Genomic DNA, 18,187 nt, shown 5'->3' on the forward strand with positions numbered 1-18,187 from the left:
GCAGGATACCACTAGGTCGTTCCCAGGTGTGACTAGCCCACGGTGGCAGCCGAGGTCGAGGTACCTTAGCGGATGACAACTCGTAGTCGGGTCCAGGCACAGGGTCAGGGCAGGCGGCAGAGATGCAACGTCAGGTCCAAGTCCGGGGTCTGCAACGGGAGGTCCAGGCAGGTGGGAACGGGAACACAGGCACACGGAACACAGCAACACGGAGGAACTCAGGTAACACAGGACTCAGGAGCGGGAACACAGGAATACACAGGAACGCAGGGATACACAGGAACGCAGGAATACACAGGAACGCAGGAATACACAGGAACGCAGGAATACTCGCTTGGAAGCTTTCTCTAAGGCTATGAGGCACAAAGATCCGGCAGGGGACACAGGAAGAGGCAGGATTCTTAAAGGTGAGGTTCAGCCAGTGCACCAATTAGCGGTGCGCTGGCCCTTTAAATTTTCGGCAGGAGCCGCGCGCGCGCCCTAGGAGGCGGGGACGCGCGCGCACAGCAGTCCGGGGAAGAGCTGGAGCCGGGAGAGGTGAGTCCAGCGACGGACCTGCAGCGGGGGCAAACGGGGGTGCACGGATGCGCCCGCGATCCGAGACAGGGATCGCGGGAGCACCCGTGACAGTACCCCCCCCCTTCGGCCTCCCTCTCTTCTTGGGCCTGAGAAAACGTTGGAGCAGGCTCTTGTCCAAGATGTTATCCTCTGGCTCCCAAGATCTCTCCTCAGGACCAAATCCCTTCCAGTCTACCAGAAACAACCGCCTACCTCTCACTGTCTTAGTATCCAGGATCTCCTTCACCTCGAAGACATCAGTAGAGTCTGCTTGTGGGGCCGGAGGGAGAGGAACTTGTTGGGTGAAGCGGTTTAAGATGACTGGCTTGAGGAGGGAAACGTGGAAGGAGTTGGGTATGCGCATGCTAGGAGGTAGACGCAATTTGTAGGCTACCGGGTTGATGCGACTGAGGATTTCAAATGGACCCAAGAACCGGGGTCCCAATTTGTAGCCAGGGATCTTCAGTCGGACGTACCTTGAGGATAACCAGACCCTGTCACCAGGAGCTAAGACAGGAAAAGGCCGACGTTTCTTGTCCGCTTGATGCTTGGTCTTGGCAGAGGTTTGGAGCAATGAGGTACGGACTTGTTCCCAGATGGCTTTTAGATCCTGTACCAAGTCCTCCACAGCAGGAACATCTGCAGACACAGGTAACGGAAGAGGAGGCCGTGGGTGCAGTCCGTAATTAATAAAGAAGGGAGCAGAACCAGCAGAAGTGGAGTCCAGGGAATTGTAGGAAAACTCCGCCCATGGTAAGAGAGAAGCCCAGTCATCCTGACGAGCGGACACAAAGTGGCGGAGATAGCATCCTAAAGTCTGATTCACCCTCTCTACTTGGCCATTGGACTGAGGATGATAGGCAGAGGAAAAGTCCAATTTCACTTGCAGCTGATTGCACAGAGATCTCCAGAACTTGGACACGAACTGAACACCTCGATCAGAAACGATGTGCCGGGGAAGACCATGAAGCCGGAAGATGTGCTGGAAGAAGAGACTGGCAAGACGTGGGGCAGAAGGCAAACCTGGTAGAGGGACAAAATGGGACATCTTAGAGAAGCGGTCTGTTACCACCCAGATAACGGTATTGCCAGATGATGGCGGCAGATCAGTAATGAAGTCCATAGCCACGTGAGACCACGGGCAGGTAGGCACGGGTAACGGCAACAGAAGACCAGCTGGTTTTTGTCGTGAGGGCTTATTGCGAGCACAAGAGGCACAAGACCGCACAAAATCCCGAACATCCTTGACCAAATCAGGCCACCAATAGAAACGGGAAATCAGGGCCACAGAGCGCTGCACCCCAGGGTGCCCAGCCACTCGAGAAGAATGTCCCCAGGTCAGGATCCTCTTTCGAAGTCCAGGTCGTACATAAGTCTTGCCGGGAGGTAACTGCCGAAGGTCCACCGGCGCTGCCAGCACAAGCCGCTCTGGAGGAATGATGTGTCTCGGAGCATAGTCCTCCCCCATAACATCGGAAGCACGTGACAGGGCGTCAGCCTTGATGTTTTTCTCGGCTGGGCGAAAATGGATCTGGAAGTCAAAACGGGAAAAGAATAGGGACCACCGGGCTTGACGTGGGTTCAACCGTTGAGCTGTCTGCAGGTACTGAAGGTTCTTGTGGTCCGTGAAAATACTGACTGGAAATCGAGCTCCCTCCAGTAGATGACGCCATTCCTCCAAGGCAAGCTTGATAGCCAGAAGCTCACGATCCCCTATAGAATAATTTCTCTCTGCGGAGGAAAATGTTTTGGAGAAGAAGCCACAGGAGAGAGTTCGGCCCCTAGGCCCCTTCTGGGTAAGAACCGCTCCAGCTCCTACGGAAGAGGCATCGACTTCCAGAAAGAATGGCTTCTCGGTATCAGGTCTGGTAAGAACAGATGCAGAGGAAAACGCCGTCTTTAATCTCGTGAAGGCCTCCTCAGCCGCAGGGGGCCAGAGACGAGAATTGACACCTTTCTTTGTTAGCGCCACCAGTGGAGCTACCAGGGAAGAAAAATGTGGAATGAATTGCCTATAATAATTGGCAAAGCCCAGGAATCTTTGGATAGCACGCAGTCCCACTGGGCGTGGCCACTGAAGAACTGCAGATAGTTTAGCAGGATCCATCTGCAGGCCTCTGTCGGAAATAATGTAGCCAAGAAATGGAAGGCTCCTTTGATGAAAGTGGCATTTTTCCAGTTTGGCATAGAGATGGTTAGTCCTGAGGCGACCGAGCACTTGCCGTACATGGGACTGATGGGACTCGAGATCAGCAGAAAACACGAGGATGTCATCCAGGTAAACCACAACACAGCTGTACAATAAGTCCCTGAAGATATCATTAACGAATTCCTGGAAAACGGCTGGTGCATTGCAAAGTCCAAAGGGCATAACTAAATATTCAAAATGCCCATCACGGGTGTTAAAGGCAGTCTTCCACTCGTCACCCTTCCTGATGCGAATGAGATTGTAGGCACCACGAAGATCCAACTTGGTAAAGACTCTCGCGCCCCGTAGACGATCAAACAACTCCGTGATCAGCGGCAAGGGGTAGCGATTCTTAACGGTGACTTTGTTAAGACCGCGATAGTCTATACAGGGGCGAAGAGAGCCATCTTTCTTGGTGACAAAAAAGAAACCTGCGCCAGCTGGAGAGGAGGATTTACGTATGAAACCTCTTTGCAGATTTTCCTTAATATATTCAGACATGGCGGCTGTTTCGGGTACCGAGAGCGGGTACACCCGACCCCGTGGAGGAGAAGAGCCGGGCAGCAAGTCGATGGGGCAATCATAGGGACGATGTGGAGGAAGAGTCTCTGCCTGTTTCTTGGAGAACACATCTGCGAAATCCAAGTATGGAGCGGGAAGCCCCTCCAGGGGCTTGGGAGGCAAGGTGGAAGTCCAGACAGAGAGCGGACGAGGGACATCCATACAATGAGAAGAACAAGCCGGGCCCCAACGGAGAATCTCCCCAGAGGACCAGTCCAGCACAGGGGCATGTTGCTGCAACCAGGGGAGACCCAACAGGAGGGTGGAAGTGCTTTGGGGCAGTACAAAAAAAGAAAGTCTTTCTTTATGCAAGGCTCCAACTTGCAGAAGCAGGGGTTCCGTGCGAAACCGGATGGGCACGGAAAGGATCTGGCCACTGACTGAGGCAATGGACAATGGTTTCTCAAGACGAACCACTGGGAAGTGATGCCGGGAGACCAGGGCTGCGTCCATAAAGTTCGCTGTAGAGCCTGAATCCAGGAAAGCAGAAACTTGAATCTGGGTGCCGGTGTCTACGCTGAGGAGCACAGGAATAATCAGACGTGGAGAAGCTTTGCACACACCTAGGGACGCTTCTCCCAAGAGCCCTAGGTGCTGGCGTTTCCCGGACGTGGGGGACGAACAGGACAAGTCCCGATGAAGTGCCCTGGACTGGCACAATACAGACAAAGGTTCTCCTGTCGTCTTCTGGAACGCTCTTGCAGAGAGAGCCGGATTCTGTCCACCTGCATGGGTTCCTCAGCAGACGACACAGGCGGAGGCTGGAGCGGTCTTTGGAAGGCAGGTGCGAGGCGAGGAAAACGTCTTACCTGAGCTTGAGGATGCTCAGAGCGAAGTTCCTCGGCGTGTTCCTTAAACCGGACATCTATCCGAGTGGCCAGTGAGATGAGACCACCCAGAGTTGACGGTAGATCCCGAGCCGCCAGCGCATCTTTGACCTGCGGCGAGAGTCCTTTTTTAAAGGTGGCGATGAGAGCTGCATCGTTCCAGGCAAGTTCAGAGGCCAGGGTGCGGAACTGAACAGCATACTCTCCCACAGATGAGTTGCCTTGGCGCAGATTCAACAACGCAGTCTCGGCAGAAGAAGCCCGTGCTGGTTCCTCAAAAACGGCCCGGAACTCCGCCAGAAAAGCCGCAAGAGTAGTCGTGACCGGGTCGCCTCTGTCCCAAAGAGGAGTGGCCCAGGCCAGGGCCTTCCCAGAGAGAAGACTGACGAAAAATGCCACCTTGGAACGCTCCGTGACAAATTGCGAAGGCATAAGTTCTATTTGTAGGGAGCACTGAGTAATAAAACCCCTGCACTGTTTGGGGTCTCCGTCAAATTTGCTGGGCATAGACAGCCGTAGTCGTGGTTCAGCAACAGGAAGGCAGACCGGGGTTGCAGGAGCCACGGGAGCAGACACGGGAACCTGTTGCTGTTGCTGGGCGGCTAGTAGTTGTTGCAGCATAGTGGTAACTTGATCCAGCTGTTCGCGTTGAGCGGCAATCTCCCGGGATTGCTGGACCACTATGGCGGCAAAGTTTGGTCGAGTGGGAAGCGGAACCTCGGCGGGATCCATGGCCGGATCTTACTGTTAGGATCAGTGGATCCTCTGGACCACCGCGGGAGATGTAACTAGCCAACACCCGGAACCGGAGCCCAGCGGCACCTGGTATTCACCAGAGCCCGCCGCAAAGCGGGTTGGACTTGCTGCGGCAGGATACCACTAGGTCGTTCCCAGGTGTGACTAGCCCACGGTGGCAGCCGAGGTCGAGGTACCTTAGCGGATGACAACTCGTAGTCGGGTCCAGGCACAGGGTCAGGGCAGGCGGCAGAGATGCAACGTCAGGTCCAAGTCCGGGGTCTGCAACGGGAGGTCCAGGCAGGTGGGAACGGGAACACAGGCACACGGAACACAGCAACACGGAGGAACTCAGGTAACACAGGACTCAGGAGCGGGAACACAGGAATACACAGGAACGCAGGGATACACAGGAACGCAGGAATACACAGGAACGCAGGAATACACAGGAACGCAGGAATACTCGCTTGGAAGCTTTCTCTAAGGCTATGAGGCACAAAGATCCGGCAGGGGACACAGGAAGAGGCAGGATTCTTAAAGGTGAGGTTCAGCCACTGCACCAATTAGCGGTGCGCTGGCCCTTTAAATTTTCGGCAGGAGCCGCGCGCGCGCCCTAGGAGGCGGGGACGCGCGCGCACAGCAGTCCGGGGAAGAGCTGGAGCCGGGAGAGGTGAGTCCAGCGACGGACCTGCAGCGGGGGCAAACGGGGGTGCACGGATGCGCCCGCGATCCGAGACAGGGATCGCGGGAGCACCCGTGACAACTAACACAGGCACATGCTGACTGCAGCCGGCCCCTGTCCATCCCAGAACTCACTACATACTGCTGGCAGGGAGCCGGTTAATGTGAAATTAAGTTTCATTAAGTAATGAAACAATTCACAATGCTGACAAACGCATTTTTAATATTGGAACCTGTCACCCACTAAAAATCAGCAATTTGCGCTTTTGGAAATAGGTATGTTATTCTTTCCTTGTAGTGTGGATCCAGCAGGGTGGCCACCCAGTAATGGAAACTGGTGATTATCCAGGCAATTGGGTGTTGTTGTGCAGTCACTGAGGCATATAGTATATTATGTGGTCCAGGTGAAGGTGACCATGGGGCCCCATAATCATATCTCCCTCTATAGTAGATGAAGAGGAAAGAAGTTTCCATTACTGAAGAGGAGGAGACGTGATAGAAGAGAATGGAGGAGAATGCGGAATAAAGGACTTACCTCCAGCTCCTACAACAACACACTGAGGCATGTAGGTTCTGCAGCTCCCTATATACCAGTGTGATGTCATAATGGAGGGGGAGGAGCCAAACACAACATTCCGTGACATCACAGATAATGTGACCTAATGCAGATCATTTATGTTAACTCCTTAGTGACCAGGATATTTTTTACCTTATTATGTATTGGGATCAGTAGGAGATGTATCAGTGTGACCAGGACATTTGTTTTCTCTATGACCAATCTCCCAGCACTTTTCTGCTACTTGTGTATGTGACATATAGAAAGTAATAATGAAAGCATTATAGAAAGTTATACAGTTATAAAGTTAGACGCATTTTTAAAATTGGAACCTGTCACCCATTAAAAATCGGCAATTTGCACGTATGGAAATAGGTATGCTATTCTTTCCTTGTAGTGTGGATCCAGCAGGGTGGCCACCCAGTAATGGAAACTGGTGATTATCCGGGCAATTGGGTGTTGTTGTGCAGTCACTGGGGCATATAGTGTCTCATGTGGTCCAGGCTGCCCAGAGGGCAACGACAAGCTGTCCTCGGTGGGATTGTCTCCTCCTCCTCTGTATCTCCACAACCACGATATATTGGCTCCCGTTAGCTGCTCTGAATGTTACCCTGATCTGAGGAAAACTTCTCCTCCTCCTTATCCTCCAAAAGTTTCCCCTAGCTGGACAGTGCAGTAGCTGACCACTGGTACTGCAGCCCATCCTGCAAGCCATGTGTGGACTAGACTGACACCTGTTCCTGTTTTTCTCCCTTCTGTGCCACCATAAAATCCTCTGACATGGCCAGAAGAGTTTTTTCAAGAAAGTTAAAGGTGGGGATAGTAGCGCTGATGATGGCGTCATCAGTGTTGACCATATTGGTGGTATATTGGATGCAGTGCAGCAATGAGCACAGGTTCCTCATGGTGGCCCAGCTGTTGGTGGAGAAGTGCTGCCGGCAGGGGCGGACTGGCCATAAGACCCACCGGGAGAAATCCCGGTGGGCCGATTGGTTTGGGGCCAGTCTGGGACTGGTGGGGCCGGTGGAAAAGTAAAAACACATGGAACTCCCCTCTCCGATGCCCCGACGTTGCTCCCCTGCTTGATTCAGTCCGGCCGCGGTGACAGCTCCGTACAGGTCGGCGTCGCACAGACCATGACGTCGGCAAGTGGCTGACGTCATTGTTTATGCGACGCCGGCGCGTACGGAGCTGTCTCCGCGGCAGGTTGTATACTGGGGCTATGGACTGTCTGGCTGTATACTGGGGCCGGGGCTGTATACTGGGGCTATGGGCTGGCAGATTGTATACTGGGGCTATGGGCTGGCAGGCTGTATACTGGGGATATGGGCTGACTGGCTGGCTAGCTGTATACTGGGGGGCTGGATATATATATATATATATTACAGCGCGCTGACTGTATACCGGGGGTCGGGGGGTTGGCTGGCTATATACTGGGGGGGGGGGGTGCTGGCTACACAGGGGGCAGTATTATAGTAGATATATTCTTGTACACAGGGGGCAGTATTATAGTAGTTATATTCTTGTACATAGGAGGCAGTATTATAGTAGTTATATTCTTGTACATAGGGGGCAGTATTATAGTAGTTATATTCTTGTACATAGGGGGCAGTATTATAGTAGTTATATTCCTGTACATAGGGGGCAGTATTATAGTAGTTATTATGTAGCACAAGAAAAAATATTTGAAAATCAGCTCACCCCTCTGGTAGTCCTCGTTTGGCCAGGGAACGACAGGTTGCACGGGAGCCTGGGTCCAGTCCGGACTTAGGACCGCCACTCGGGCAAAATGAAGACTGAAGAAAACGAAATTGGTGGGCTCCAGCAACATGGAAGTGTGTAAGACTCCGTTGAATGTATAAAAATCCAAAAGGTTTATTTCGACAATATAAAAAGCTTGCACAGTGCAAGGGAGACAGGCATGGATACACTAAAGACGTGACACATAGACAGAGCTTGCGGTAACGCGTTTCGGACTGTAGCCAACTAGTCCTTACTCATACCTAGCTCAGGTAATCTGTGACAGGTTTAAATAACACCATGTGGTGAACCTGAAACAGGTTTCCGGTGATGTCACAGCCAACGCCCCTAACACAAACACGGGATAGACCTATGAGGTAAGCAAGGGGAGGGAATGGAAAAAAGGGGGAAGGGAGGGGGAAGAGGGGAGAAGAGAGGAAAGAGGAAAAGCGAGGGGGGGGAGGGAAGGAGGGAAAGGGGAGGGGGGAGAAATGATATGATAATTACAGTCTGATATACGGTGAACTGTACATTAGTAAAAATACATGAGATCCTGTTTGGAGTTCAAACCTTTGGGAATACGGGTGTCTAGATTCAGAATCCAAAAGGCTTCCCTAAGAAACAACGCTTTTTTCCAATCGCCTCCTCTTCTTGGTTTTGAAACTTGTTCTATGGCTGTTACACGCATACCATGCATAGATCCAGAGTGGACCTCCTTGTAGTGTTTGGAGATGCCTGACAAGTTACGTGTGCTGGCTATGGTGCGGGGGTTGGCTCCTGTAATATGTTCACTTATACGGTCTTTAAGTTTTCTGGCAGTACAGCCAACGTATTGCAAGGAGCATAGTGAGCAATGTATAAGATAAATGACATTGGTGGTTTCGCAATTCATGTACGATTGTATATTGTAGTGGCAGCCTGTACTGGCTGAAGTAAAAGAAGTGGTTTTGTGTATATATTTACATAAATTGCATCGGCTGCCCCCGCAACAGTAGCTGCCTTTGGTTTGGAGCCAGTGCTGTTGGAAAGGTTTATCTGAAAAGGTGTTGGGAGATAAGAGATTACCCAGTGTTTGGGCTTTGGTAGATACAAAAGAAACACCATGCTGCAAAATGCTTCTCAGAGTGGGCTCATGTTCCAAAATGGGAAGGTGTTTTTTGATAATATCCGTAATTTTGTGAAACTGATTGTTGTATTTGGTGCTAAAGGTAACTGTGGATTTGGTATGGGTGTTATTCTTCTGTTTAGGTGTGAGATAAAAGTTACGTGTTTTACTCTCTACTATCCTGCGTGCTCTTTTGCATGATCTACGGGTATAGCCTCTTTGTGTGAGTCTTTGTTCTACTGTACGGCTCTCCTGGACATAATCTAGATCAAGTGTGCATGATCGTTTAGCCCTCAGGAATTCCCCAATTGGGAGGTTCCTAACTGTATGGCTAGGGTGACAGCTAGTAGCATGCAATAGAGTGTTACCCGCAGTGGGTTTGCGGAAGAGTTTGGTTTGTACTGTGTTAGTGTAGCTGTCGCCAGTAAGCATAATGTCCAAGAAGGGCATATGAACAGGATGATGTGAAAATGTGAACTGTAAGTTGAGGGAATTACAGTTTAGATAAGTAACAAAATTGTTGACTGTCTCCTGGTCGGAATTCCAGACCAGGAGACAGTCATCAATGTAACGGCCGTACCATGCGATAGACGCATGAAAAGGGTTGTCAAGCGAGAAGAGATATGTTTCCTCCCAATATGCCATGTATAAATTTGCTAGTGACGGGGAAAATGCGGCCCCCATGGGGCAGCCGAGTTTTTTTTTTTTTTTTTTGGTGAAACTGAGAAGCAGGATTCTACTCCTCATAACCCTCCTGCCATGACCAATAACACTGGCAAAGAATTTTTTGATCAAGGACTCCCATTTGAAGAACAAGCTCTTCTACTCAACTTAATATCGGATGACACCCAAGACACCCTGGACAATCCTTTTCCTTTTTCAGACACCTCCAAAATCTTGAACACAAAAAACCCCACCTTCTACCCCATCCATGCCAGATCCACTGAGATGGACATCTTTCAAGATCAGGTTGAACGAGAACTTAAAGCATTGCAGGACTTATCCTCTTTATCAGCAAATAATTCAAATCTGACCACAAGAGAACGAAAAGCCATTACCCAACTGCGGAACAATCCACATATATATATACGACCGTCAGATAAGGGGGGTTCCGTAGTGGTCCTTGACAAAGGACTATACAAAAACGAAATTGAAAAAATGTTAAATGACCCGAATGTATATAATAGGCTGAGTTCAGACCCAACAGGAAACATTATCACCAAACTTAAACCTCTGTTACAAGAGGGTGTCCACTTGGGCATCTTTGATAGTCATATGGCCCAGTACTTGCTCCCTCCCAATCCTGTTACCCCATCCTTTTATGCCCTACCTAAAACACACAAAGATAAGTTCCCTCCACCTTTTAGACCCATCGTGTCCAGCACTGATTCATTAACCGAACGACTCAGTGCTTGGCTTGACAAATTACTTCAGCCTCTAGTGTCCCGTCTTCCTGGCTTCCTTCAAGACTCGAAAGCTGTCCTCAACATTATGAATCATTTCTCATGGCATTCTTCTCACAGCTGGCTCACCTGTGATGTAACCGCTCTCTACACGTCTATTCCACACAGCAAGGCATATACAGCACTAAAATACCATCTGCAGAAATACAGTAACTACAGTGACATCTTACAAGACTACATCATCATGGTACTCTCCTTTCTGCTATCTAACAACTTTTTTACTTTCAACAACATCTACTACATCCAAAAACTCGGCTGCCCCATGGGGGCCGCATTTTCCCCGTCACTAGCAAATTTATACATGGCATATTGGGAGGAAACATATCTCTTCTCGCTTGACAACCCTTTTCATGCGTCTATCGCATGGTACGGCCGTTACATTGATGACTGTCTCCTGGTCTGGAATTCCGACCAGGAGACAGTCAACAATTTTGTTACTTATCTAAACTGTAATTCCCTCAACTTACAGTTCACATTTTCACATCATCCTGTTCATATGCCCTTCTTGGACATTATGCTTACTGGCGACAGCTACACTAACACAGTACAAACCAAACTCTTCCGCAAACCCACTGCGGGTAACACTCTATTGCATGCTACTAGCTGTCACCCTAGCCATACAGTTAGGAACCTCCCAATTGGGGAATTCCTGAGGGCTAAACGATCATGCACACTTGATCTAGATTATGTCCAGGAGAGCCGTACAGTAGAACAAAGACTCACACAAAGAGGCTATACCCGTAGATCATGCAAAAGAGCACGCAGGATAGTAGAGAGTAAAACACGTAACTTTTATCTCACACCTAAACAGAAGAATAACACCCATACCAAATCCACAGTTACCTTTAGCACCAAATACAACAATCAGTTTCACAAAATTACGGATATTATCAAAAAACACCTTCCCATTTTGGAACATGAGCCCACTCTGAGAAGCATTTTGCAGCATGGTGTTTCTTTTGTATCTACCAAAGCCCAAACACTGGGTAATCTCTTATCTCCCAACACCTTTTCAGATAAACCTTTCCAACAGCACTGGCTCCAAACCAAAGGCAGCTACTGTTGCGGGGGCAGCCGATGCAATTTATGTAAATATATACACAAAACCACTTCTTTTACTTCAGCCAGTACAGGCTGCCACTACAATATACAATCGTACATGAATTGCGAAACCACCAATGTCATTTATCTTATACATTGCTCACTATGCTCCTTGCAATACGTTGGCTGTACTGCCAGAAAACTTAAAGACCGTATAAGTGAACATATTACAGGAGCCAACCCCCGCACCATAGCCAGCACACGTAACTTGTCAGGCATCTCCAAACACTACAAGGAGGTCCACTCTGGATCTATGCATGGTATGCGTGTAACAGCCATAGAACAAGTTTCAAAACCAAGAAGAGGAGGCGATTGGAAAAAAGCGTTGTTTCTTAGGGAAGCCTTTTGGATTCTGAATCTAGACACCCGTATTCCCAAAGGTTTGAACTCCAAACAGGATCTCATGTATTTTTACTAATGTACAGTTCACCGTATATCAGACTGTAATTATCATATCATTTCTCCCCCCTCCCCTTTCCCTCCTTCCCTCCCCCCCCTCGCTTTTCCTCTTTCCTCTCTTTTCCCCTCTTCCCCCTCCCTTCCCCCTTTTTTCCATTCCCTCCCCTTGCTTACCTCATAGGTCTATCCCGTGTTTGTGTTAGGGGCGTTGGCTGTGACATCACCGGAAACCTGTTTCAGGTTCACCACATGGTGTTATTTAAACCTGTCACAGATTACCTGAGCTAGGTATGAGTAAGGACTAGTTGGCTACAGTCCGAAACGCGTTACCGCAAGCTCTGTCTATGTGTCACGTCTTTAGTGTATCCATGCCTGTCTCCCTTGCACTGTGCAAGCTTTTTATATTGTCGAAATAAACCTTTTGGATTTTTATACATTCAACGGAGTCTTACACACTTCCATGTTGCTGGAGCCCACCAATTTCGTTTTCTTCAGTCTTCATTATAGTAGTTATATTCTTGTACATAGGGAGCAGTATTATAGTAGTTATATTCTTGTACATAGGGGCAGTATTATAGTAGTTATATTCTTGACATAGGAGGCAGTATTATAGTAGTTATATTCCTGTACACAGGGGGCAGTATTATAGTAGTTATATTCTTGTACATAGGGGGCAGTATTATAGTAGTTATATTCTTGTACATTGGGGGCAGTATTATAGTAGTTATATTCCTGTACATAGGGGGCAGTATTATAGTAGTTATATCCCTGTACATAGGGGGCAGTATTATAGTAGTTATATTCTTGTACATAGGGGGCAGTATTATAGTAGCTATATCCTTGTACATAGGGGGCAGTATTATAGTAGTTATATTCTTGTACATAGGGAACAGTATTATAGTAGATATATTCTTGTACATAGGGGGCAGTATTCCAATATATTTTACTTAGGGGCAGTAGTATTATAGTAGTTACATTCTTGTTTATTGGAGAAGGTATTGTAGTATGTTTTTAGTGTACATATATGGCAGTATTAAGTTGTGTGCTCTTAAAATAGAAGTGTTATTCCTTTACAAGGAGGCAGTATGAGTCTCTTTCTCTGCGGTGTACATGTTGATTTAGACCATCTATTAATAGTTTGTATGGAGTTTTGTAACTCACATCACAAGGCCACACCTACTTGTTTTGACCCCGTCCACAGAATGGGGCCACTTTTACAGTTTTTTTCCAGGGCCACTTTAAATTCCCAGTCCGCCCCTGGCTGCCGGTCACAACTTCATCTCACCCGGGCGTTCTGTAGCTGGAAATCCATAATAGCTTCTGCTGCTCACACAGGAAAAGAAGGATTTGCACACCGCACCAGATGAAGGTTAAAACATCAAAACTTTAATTTGTCATCTTCATACAATAAAATCCAAGGGAAAATTAGTTTTTTCTTTACATTCGTTGTCTATAGCTTTGCAGCCCGATAACCACGGGATGGTTGGAATGGTGATAATAGACCTACGCGTTTCAGGCGTACATGACGCCCTTACTCATGGCTGTATACAAATGTGTAATGGATATATAGCTCCACAGTCTCTCCACCTCCGGCGATCCGCCAGACATGTGTGGGGGAAGAGGCGGGGTCTAATCCTAAAACCTTAGTAAAAACACCAATGGGAAATATAACCATTACAAATACTCAACACTTAATATCTGACAAGGGACATTATTTCTATTGCTTGCTGGCAGTTTATCTGGTAATGCACATGAGGAGAATGCTGAAACACCGTCTAAACGAAACATGATAGTTTTATAAAGTGTGTCCGGGAGTTTACTCTTAAATAAGAGTTCTGCTGCTCACACACCCTTTCCAGCATAGGAAAAGTAGGATTCCACCTAGTTGGTACATCACATATGAAGAGGTGGATGGTCAAAACATTTTGTGTAATATTAAACTTGCAAAAATCACACAAGATAAAATTAATGTATACATACATTTTATTAAAGTCGGAAAAATAAAAATGATGAGGTCTTGGTTAACTCCTTTGACTCATTTTATCTTGTTGGCCAAAATTGTACAATTAAAAATGGGTCAAAGAAGTTTCAAGCTCGCAACCCTCGTCAAGGGGCCCCATCGATTGCGAGTCCCTACACTAAACTATCCAAAACAAAAAATAAGAAAATAATAAAAAAGCTAATCTAATAGTTGAGAGACTTAACACCCACTAATAGCATCCATCTGCCAGAGAACGGCACCCTCCGTGGGAGGCAAACTTCTCATGGACAAAGTCCAGTTGCCCCTGGTCGTCAATGGAGAATGTTGTCCAGGGCGATAGACACTGTTGGATGTTGTCCCTCCAGTTCTCCATCTGAAGCACCATTGCGGTTCAGAACAAGGTTGTTAAGAATACTGCAGGCTTGCACTACCTTCTTAACGTTGTCTGGTGCCATCTGAATACAGGTTCCAGGAACCTTAGCTGCAGCAGCCGGAGGATCCTCTGCAGTGGCTGGCACAGGAGGGGTAGCAGGAATCGAACCCGGGTTGGAGCATCTCCATCTGTTACTGTACACGGTCACCACCAGGTTCTCAGGTGATGCAGGACCTCTCCAGGGAATTACTGCTTCATGGACGACCTCTGGTGTCTTGTCGTCCTGGCATGGCTCGTAGTTCCAGGCGACGTGGGTGCATTCCACTCCAGAAGCCCAAAAGAGTTCAAAATTGAAAAAACTCTTCTGGTCATGTCAGAGGATTTAATGGTGGCACAGGAGGGAGAATAAAAGGAACAGGTGACAGTCTAGTCCACACATGGCTTGCAGGAAGGAGGATAAGGAGGAGGATGAGGAGAAGATCGTGCAACATGTCCGGCAGGTCAAACCTCTTCACGAACTGGTGGGACACAAACACTCCCCAGCCAGTGCCATCTTTGCGGATGGAGCTAATCCCTCGGTGTTTGTCAAAGAAGGTTTACAATGCTGGATGAGTGGTTCTCCATCACCCAGCCACCAGTAGTTGACTTGGAGGCGAGGAACTTGGCATCCTCTAGTTCTTTCTCCCGCTGCCCTTGTATGCAGCGGAGGATGAGTTTCTGAAGGGCAGCAGCTCTTCCCTGCGGTGGTGAGCAGACATAGGCAGCAGGACCGCCGAACATCATTGCAGATGTGAACTCGACGCACACTTGAGGCAAGACTGCAGCGGGTGGTTCATTTGGTGAAGGAGCGCTGGTAGCTACATCAGGTACGGCAGCTGTCTGAGATGGAACCGCGGCTGCCATGGGTGATCCAAACAGTGAGATCGCCTCGAGGTCTCTTGAAGAGGTATGTCAGCATATTGGGAAATGTCCACATGGCGTACAATGTCCCTGATGATGAAAGAGCTCTGGTCGGTCAGCCCGTGCTGACATTTTCATTTTTACTTTATTCCATTGCATCATCACTGACACCACAGCAGAAAAATTGGAGGAATCTGTAGGAGAAGGGTAAGAGAAGAAGAGAAGGGTAAATGTGACTGTGCTGACAGCAGGGACTCGTGAAGAGGCCTAGACTGGCAGGAGGAGGCTGAGGTTACAGGGGGCTCCTGGTTGGGTCATTTCTACCATTATCTCTATTAGGCATTACAGAGCTGGAGTATAGGAGGTCATCCACAGACTTGTACTTACCTGGAGGGTCTTCTGCTCTCCTCGCTGCTGCCTCTCTTTTCTTGTTTGCTGCTGTGAAAAGACAGAAATTATTATTAATACATTTACTAAATTGGAAACAATATTTAGGATACTACTGCCTATATAGTCCTTAACCCCTTGAATATGGCATGTTTCCACATCCCTGCCACCCCTAGGGGGAGCTCTCTGCAGACTGATATCCCTAGAAATCATAATGCAGTGAGCGCCACCTAGTGACAATTGCAGGTAGATTAAAAGTTAAGTATTACTCACTTGTTACGTCTCCTGAGGCATTTGGGTATCCACCAGCGACGTCTGTTCCTAATGAGAAATAAAAAAGAAAACAAATCAGTTCCGTGTAATAGGAGGATAAGTTTCTGCACAAAAATTGTACCACAGACATTGTATTGACATTTATAATGTAACCTTTGGAGTCTGCACTCACCTCCTCCTCATGTCAACTTCTGCTCCTTTTACTTCTAGGTCTCTCACTTCCTTCGCCGCTCTGCTGGCAACCACCATTCTTGGTTCCACCTCCTCCTCTACTCTGATGACATCCTCTACTCCGTGCTCCAGCACATTCTCCTCCTCCACCGCTCTGTCATCCTCCACTCTTGGGTCCACCACCTCCTCCTCCTCTGCCGCTCTGAGGATGTCTTCCAGTATCCGCTCCACATCCTCCCCCTCCTCCTCCGCCACTCTGATGACATCCTCCAATATCTGCCTCAGCGACACCTCCTCTTCCACTCTGATGACATCCTCCTCTTTCTGTTTCACCACCTCCTCCTCCTCTGCGGCTCTGATGACTTCTTCTAATATCTGATCAACTTCCACACCCTCCTCTTCTGCGACTCTGATGGCATCCTCCAATATCTGCTTCAGGACCTCCTCATTTTCCTGCGGCTCTCTGATGAAATCCTCCGCTGTCCGGTCCATCACCTCCTCCTCCTTCGCTCTGATGACACTGTCCACTATCCGCTCCACCGGCACCTCCTCCGCTCTGATGGCTCTGTCTACTATGCGCTCCACCACCACCTCCTCCTCTGCTCCGATGACATCTTCCACTGTTCGCTCCAACACCTCCAATTCCATCCTTTCCACCATGATGTCAACTTCCTCGTAACTAGAAGTAAAAGAGAAAATGAGTGTTACAGACATGTTTTATGACTTCCAGAAATGTAGAAGATGAACATTAGACATTAGTGTACAAGAGATAAAGGACAAACCCAAGAAGCTTTACCCCCACATTACCCCAACACTGGAATCCAACTCTATCATCTATTCAGGGCCGGCGCTATGGGTAGGCAAATCTGGCAATTGCCCAGAAAATGGAGAATCTCTTCTTTCAAATGAATCTTGAATTTTGTTTCTAGGTGCCATGGATCCAGAGATATTCAGGTTTAACCGGTGAATACACGGCGGGCGGTCGCGTTCCGATGCATGGAGAAGGCTCGCGGGCCGAGCCCTCTCCATAGCTGGTAAGTCTCTGCTGTGCCGGCACCGATCGCGGGTGTTTTCTTGCAGAACGCCACCGGCAAAGCTGCCGGCGGCTTCAAACAGGTGGCGGCGCATGGGCGCCGCCATCTTTCCGAGGATCGCCGCTCCCCGTGACGTCATCGGGGAGCGGCGATCCGTTGCCATGGTAGCTTCGGGTCTCACGAAGACCCGAAGCTACTTCGGGTTAACCCATTCATTACAATGTGCTATCAGCACATTGTAAAGTATGAGGAGTGAAATCCCCATATACTGCCATACTGTAGTATGGCAGTATATGGTAGGATCGATCAGACAACCTAGGGTTAAAGTACCCTATGGAGTCTGAAAAATAGTAAAAATTAAAATTAAAAAAAAGTTAAAAAAAAAATTATAATAAAAAAACCTAAAAATTCAAATCACCCCCCTTTCCCTAGAACTGATATAAATATAATTAAACAGTAAAAATCATAAACACATTAGGTATCCCCGCGTCCGAAAATGCCTGATCTATCAAAATATAATAACGATTTTTCACTGCGTTTAACCCCGTAACTGAAAATCGCATCCAAAGTCAAAACTGGCACTTTTTTGCCATTTAAAAAAAAATTTAAAATTCTATAAAAAGTGATCAAAAGGTCGTACAGTCCTAAAAATAATATCATTGAAAACATCAACAAAAGTCGCAAAAGATGACACCACCCTCAACTGCATACAACGAAGTATGGAAAAGTTATAAGCACAAGAAGACGGGAAAATAAAAAAAAAATTTTTGCTCATGAGGTTTTAATTTTTGTAAATGTATGAAAACATTATAAAACCTATACAAATTTGGTATCCCTGTAATCGTACTGACCCAAAGAATAACGTGAAGTGAAAGCCGTAATATCCAAGCCCACAAGAATACGACACAAATGCGTTTTTTCACCATTTTCACTGCATTTGGAATTTTTTTCCAGCTTCCCAGTACATGGCATGGAATATTTAATACCATCACTGTGAAGTGCAATTTGTTACGCAAAAAACGAGCCGTCACACAGCTTTTTACGTGTAAAAATAAAAAAGTTATAGATTTTTGAAGGTGGGGAGTGAAAAATGGAAATGAAAAAACGGGAAAGGGCCCGGTCCTTAACCGGTTAAAGTGAGAATATCAGGTGCC

General features: G+C 47.9%; 1 long non-coding RNA gene across 1 annotated transcript; it reads right to left on the reverse strand.

The window, feature by feature from the left end:
• Nucleotides 1–15,310: 15,310 nt before the first annotated feature.
• Nucleotides 15,311–16,204, reverse strand: LOC140066163 (uncharacterized). The gene is made up of 4 exons (XR_011848138.1): nt 16,001–16,204; nt 15,829–15,876; nt 15,556–15,606; nt 15,311–15,362 (listed from the first exon to the last, which is right to left on the reverse strand). It is a non-coding gene; the product is annotated as an uncharacterized lncRNA (long non-coding RNA).
• Between the last annotated feature and the right edge of the window lie 1,983 nt (nt 16,205–18,187).

Source organism: Engystomops pustulosus, chromosome 6 (assembly GCF_040894005.1).
Source record: "Engystomops pustulosus chromosome 6, aEngPut4.maternal, whole genome shotgun sequence".
Taxonomy (NCBI): Eukaryota; Metazoa; Chordata; class Amphibia; order Anura; family Leptodactylidae; genus Engystomops; species Engystomops pustulosus.